The sequence below is a fragment of the Amblyraja radiata genome, unplaced genomic scaffold (assembly GCF_010909765.2).
Source record: "Amblyraja radiata isolate CabotCenter1 unplaced genomic scaffold, sAmbRad1.1.pri S62, whole genome shotgun sequence".
Classification (NCBI taxonomy): Eukaryota; Metazoa; Chordata; class Chondrichthyes; order Rajiformes; family Rajidae; genus Amblyraja; species Amblyraja radiata.
This window is the reverse complement of record NW_022630157.1, coordinates 267496-273389: the sequence shown is the minus strand read 5'-3', so window position 1 is coordinate 273389 and position 5894 is coordinate 267496.

Sequence of the window (5894 nt, the reverse complement as noted above, 5' to 3'; positions counted from 1 at the left end):
ATGAGGAAAACATTTTTTACACAGAGAGTGGTGAATCTTTGGAATTCTCTGCCACAGAAGGTAGTTGAGGCCACAGTTCATTGGCTATATTTAAGATGGAGTTAGATGTGGCTTTTGTGGCTAAAGGGATCAGGGGGTATGGAGAGAAGGCAGGTACAGGATACTGAGTTGGATGATCAGCCATGATCATATTGAATGGCGGTGCATGCTCGAAAGGCCGAATGGCCTACTCCTGCACCTATGTTTCTATCACATTGAATGGCGGTGAATGCTCGAAGGGCCGAATGGCCTACTCCTGCACCTATGTTTCTATCACGTTGAATGGCGGTGCATGCTCAAAGGGCCGAATGGCCTACTCCTGCACCTACTGTCTATTCCCCCAGCGCCCCGCCATTCAGTGAAGATCATGCCCTGGTTTGACTTCCTAAACTGCAACACCCTCCCCTCCCCCAAACAATGTGACCTCCTCCCTGTGGCTCCCTGCCCCTTACCCCCCTTTGCTCCCACCCCACTCCTCCCCACCAGACTCCCTGCCCCCTTCCATGACTCACTTGACCTCTCTCTCCCCCCCCCCAGTTCCCTGCCCTCCCCCCATTCATCCCCCTCGGCACCAAACCCACTTCCCCTTGAATCCCTCCCCCCTCCCTTTGCTCCCTGCTTCCGCCCGCTACTCACGTCACCCCTTTTCCCAACCCAGCCTCTCACCCTCTCCCTCCCTCCCTCCCTCCCTCCCCCGGACTCTCCTCTCTCTCTCTCTGACACTCTCCCATTTTCCTGCCCCTCTCAGCCTCCCACCGCTCAGATATCTCTCTCCCTCTCCCCTTCGAACTCTCTCTCCTCAACTCCCCCCCCTCTGTCTCTCCCACCCATCAATCTCCCTCACTCTGCCCTCTCCCTCTCTCTACTCAATCACTCCTCTCTCCCTCCCCACACTCTCTATCGTCGGTCTCTCCTCCCCCTATCGTTTCTCTCTCCATCCCCACTGCTGGAGAGCCCTCAGTTTTTCTCGTCCCTCTCCTCCCTCTCTCACCACCCTCGGTATCCCTCTCTATCCCCTTCTCACACCTTCACTCCCTCTCACCATCTCTCTCTCCTCTCTATCCCCTTCTCTCTCTACCCTCACCCCCTTTCCCCGCGACTATCCCTCTCTCTCGCCACTCTCCCTCCCCACCCTCTCTCTCCGTTATCACCCTCCTCGTAATCTCTCTCACCTCCCTCTCTCTCTCTCTCCCCCTCTCTCACTCTCTCCCTCCCGCTCTTTTTCCCCCTCCCTATCATTCTTTCTCCACCTCCCTCCCTCTCTTTCACTCTATCTGTCTCTCTGTGTCCCCCGCTCTCCTCTCACCAACTCTCACCACTCCATCTTGTTCTCTCCCTCTCCCTCTTGGTTTCTCTCTTCTCCTCACTCTCTTCTCCCTCGATCTGTCTATCGTTGTATCGCTATATCTATTTCTATCGTACACCTCCCACTCGCTCTAATCCCCCCATCTCCCCCCCCCCCTATCGTTTTCTCGCTCCCATTATCTCTATCTCCCTCCCTCCATCTCTCTCTCTTTCTCACTCCCTCTCTCTCACCATCCAGTGCGGGTTGGCTCCATCTTGGGCCGGCGTTGCCGTCATTTCCGGACTGATGCCCCTCTCTGCCCCCTCCCTCTATAATCTTTCAGCGGGGCGGCCTCAGCCCGGAAATGACGCCTCTGTCGCGGCCTCAAGATGGAGCCGACCAGCACTGGACGGAGAGAGAGATGGAGGGAGAGAGAGAGAGAGAGATTTATAAATGTTAAATCTTTTCTTAAGAAATGGATAGATGTTTAGATCTAGTAATTGAATTTTGTAATTAGCTACAGTTGGGTAACTAACTAATTATATGCTTTAATTTCAGGTCATCCAAGTAAGATTGTTTCATATTTCTTTCAGAATGCATCAATCTATAGGGAGGTTGCACGAAAGGTCACTGGGTCATAGGGCTCGACGCACGGAGCCGCTAAATCCAACTGGAAGACATCTGTCACTTCCGGTATATGTTTTTAATGGTAGAAACTCGTACTTTCCTACCTGTTAAAAACCGCCAAAATGTTGAATCTTTGCGCTGAAAAAAATTGTGGTAGTCGGGGTAAGTGTGATAGACATGTACCCAACTTTAGAATTGCAAATGTGAGGCGAAATGAAGGTATAGAGAAGTGAGAACTGAAGGGACTACAGCAGCTAAAGTGCTTGGTAAACATTGAAAATATTGTGAATTATCGCGTTTGCTCACTGCATTTCATCAAGTAAGGCATTATTTGTGTTTTTTCTTGATTCCTTTGGCATCTAAAAATTCTCAGAAGTGATAAATCTGGCTGTAAATTTTTCTTCAGATGCGTTCTCATTTTGTATGTAAAAACCCACTTGAGAACCATGGGCGATTTCAAAAAAATCACAGCCAGATTTATCACTTCTGAAACTTTTTAGATGCCAAAGGAATCAAGAAAAAACAAAAAAAAGCTCATCGCAAAAAAAAGCTAATCCATTTGGAGTAGCCTAGCAACAGTACCGGTCATGGGTCGTGACCCAACTGTCATGAAACCTCCCTATAATAACTGAAAATTTCATTCAGTTCTCTTAATGTATAAGAAAGTTATGCGCTTTTGACTGTCCTTGATCACAGCTTTGTTAAGTCAATGGAAAAGCAATAGGGAACAAGATAGAAACATAGACAATAGGTGCAGGAGTAGAGGCCATTCGGCCATTCACTATGATCATGGCTGATCATCCAACTCAGTATCCTGTACCTGCCTTCTCTCCATACCCCCTGATCCCTTTAGCCACAAGGGCCACATCTAACTCCCTCTTAAATATAGCCAATGAACTGGCCTCAACTACCTTCTGTGGCAGAGAATTCCACAGATTCACCACTCTCCGTGTGAAAAAAGTTTTTCTCATCTCGGTCCTAAAAGATTTCCCCCTTATCCTTAAACTGTGTGTGGCCCCTTGTTCCGGACTTCCCCAACATCGGGAACAATCTTCCTGCATCTAGCCTGTCCAACCCCTTAAGAATTGTGTAAATTTCTATAAGGTCCCCCCTCAATCTTCTAATTTCTAGCGAGTACAAGCCGAGTCTATCCAGTCTTTCTTCATATGAAAGTCCTGACATCCCAGGAATCAGTCTGGTGAACCTTCTCTGTACTCTTATATGCTTTAATTTCAAGTCATCCAAGTAAAATTGTTTCATATTTGTTTCAGAATGCTTCAGTCTATATTAACTGAAAATGTCATTTAGTTCTCTTAATTTTTCAGAAAGTTATGGGCTTTTGACAGTCCTCGATCACAGCTTTTGTGTTAAGTCAATGGAAAAGCATAGGGAACAAGATGCTATGAAAATGGCCATAACTTTTTTAATAGGGGGTTTGCACGTAAGGTCGCTGGGTCATAGGGCTTGACGCACGGAGCCTCTCAATCCATCTGGAGGACATCTGTCACTTCCGGTATATGTTATGAATGCAAGAAACGCGTACTTGTTAAAAACCGTCAAAATGGTGAATTTCTGCGCTGAAAAAAATTGTGGAAGTCGGGGTAAGTATGAGAGACATGTACCCAACTTCAGAATTCCAAACGTGAAGCGAAATGAAGGCAAAGAGAAGCGAGAACTGAAGGGACTACAGCAGCTAAAGTGCTTGGTAAACATTGAAAATATTGGGAATTATTGCGTTTGCTCACTGCATTTCATCAAGGAAGGCGTTATTTGTGTTTTTTCTTGATTCCTTTGGTATCTAAAAATTCTCAGAAGTGATAAATCTGGCTGTAAATGTTTCTTCAGATGCGTTTTCATTTTGTGTGTAAAAAGTTCTTGGGAAACATGGGCGATTAAAAAAAATTACAGCCAGATTGATCACTTCTGAAACTTTTTAGATGCCAAAGGAATCAAGAAACAACACAAATAATGCCTTACTGTTGATGAAATGCAGTGAGCAAACGGCCAATGTTCGCCAAGCACTCTGGCTGTTGTTGTCCCTTCAGCTCTCGCTTCTATCCACCACAAATTCAGCGGTGGGGTTTTAACGGGCCCGCTACGCTGGAAACAATGGTAAGTGCCTACCTGCAGTTCATCGCGTGTAATCTATTTGGAGTAGCGTAGCAACAGTACGGGTCATGGGTCGTGACCCCACTGCCGTGAAACCTCCCTATAGATTGAAGCATTCTGAAACAAATATGAAACAAGTCCCCTTGACCCAAGCAGTCGTTCCAGGTGCGACAAAGGTTCACCTGTATCTCCTCCAACCTCATCTACTGCATCCGCTGCTCTAGATGTCAGCTGATTTACATCGGGGAGACTAAGCGGAGGTTGGGCGATCGTTTCGCCGAACACCTCCGCTCAGTCCGCAATAACCTACCTGAACTCCCGGTGACTCAACACTTCAACTCCCCCTCCCATTCTCAATCCGACCTCTCTGTCCTGGGTCTCCTCCATTGACAGAGTGAGCAACACCGTAAATTGGAGGAACAGCACCTCATATTCTGCCTGGGTTGCTTGCGTCCGGCTGGCATGAACGTTGAATTCTCCCAATTTTGCTAGCCCTTGCTGTCTCCTCCCCTTCCTTAACCCTCGAGCTGTCTCCTCCCATCCCCCCGCCATCGGGCTCCTCTTCCTCCCTTTTTCCTTCCATCTCCCCCCCACCCCCCATCAGTCTGAAGAAGGGTTTCGGCCCGAAACGTCGCCTATTTCCTTCGCTCCATAGATGCTGCTGCACCCGCTGAGTTTCTCCAGCATTTTTGTGTACCTTCGTTACAATCTTACTTGGATTACCTGAAATTAAAGCATATAATTAGTTAGTTACCCAACTGTAGTTAATTACATGTCAATTACTAGATCTAAACATCTATTCATTTGAAAAAAATTTAACATTTTTAAATCTCTCTCCCTCACTCTCCCCCCTCTTTCTCCTCCCTATTATTTTCTCTCTTTCTCCCCCTCTCTTTCTCTCTCCATCTCTCCCTCCCTCTATCTCCCCATCTCTCCCTCCATCTCTGATGATTGTTACGCTTTTGAGCAGTTGCCGGTTGACGCGGCGGTGTACCACTGGCTTCTCGGGCGTCTCGAGGTGGAAGGAGGCAACCCTACGCCCATGCACCCAGCAGCAGTAGATGCCGCGGTCGGAGGGCATCACGCTTTTGATTTAATAGATGCCGCCCATGGCGTCGACCAGCTGGTGTCTCCCATCACTGTTGCCACCTTGGGTGATAAAGGTGGAGTCGCGCTGCCATAGAACGGGCGTGTACACCGACGCCCCCGAGCATGTCATCCGGGCGTTGTCACGGATGCTGTGGTACATCGACTGCAGAAGAGTTGTGCGCGGCACCATCCAGTCGAACACAGGCTCCCGACCACACCACCACCGCCACCATTCGCCAATCTCCAGCAACAGAAGATTGGCTGCAGGGCAAGGTGACGCCATTCACCTCGTGCCTCGTCCTCGTCCTTGTCGATGTCGCTAAGTTTGGCGTAGCAGAAGCCCATCATCTTCTGCTCCCCTATTACGTTACACCGGTTGCAGTCCTGCCATGGTCCCCAGCGGGTGTAGAGCTTGACCATGTGCTGGGAAGAGCCCACGTTCACCCTCAGGGTCTGGTTTGTCAGAATGCTCTCCCCCAGCCCTTGGTGGGACACGTAAACCAGAGACGAGTCCTGCACATCCACCTGGTAGGCGGCTAGGGTGGAATTAGCCGACTTACACAGGTACAGTCCCGTGTCTGAGGTCTTCGCCGTGTCCATGATCAAGGAGCCTCGATGTACATTGGCTCGGCTTCCCAGATCGCCCATCGGCCCTTGGTACACCATCAAGTGCCCGGATCTGATGAAGGTGCTGGGTTGGGCTTGAGGCTGGCTGAGGTCCTGGTACTGCCAGTACACGGAGCCT